Consider the following 374-nt stretch of genomic DNA (forward strand, 5'->3'; position numbering starts at 1 on the left):
ATTTCCCCTGTTCCGATTCAAATGACAGGTTGAGAATAACTCCAGTCCGTTCTAATTTCCCAGGTTGAGAATAACTCCAGTCCGTTCTAATTTCCCAGATTGAGAATAACTCCAGTCCGTTCTAATTTCCCAGGTTGAGAATAACTCCAGTCCGTTCTAATTTCCCAGATTGAGAATAACTCCAGTCCGTTCTAATTTCCCAGATTGAGAATAACTCCAGTCCGTTCTAATTTCCCCAGATTGAGAATAACTCCAGTCCGTTCTAATTTCCCCAGATTGAGAATAACTCCAGTCCGTTCTAATTTCCCAGATTGAGAATAACTCCAGTCCGTTCTAATTTCCCCAGATTGAGAATAACTCCAGTCTGTTCTAAT

Source organism: Salmo salar, unplaced genomic scaffold, assembly GCF_905237065.1.
Source record: "Salmo salar unplaced genomic scaffold, Ssal_v3.1, whole genome shotgun sequence".
NCBI classification, from domain to species: domain Eukaryota; kingdom Metazoa; phylum Chordata; class Actinopteri; order Salmoniformes; family Salmonidae; genus Salmo; species Salmo salar.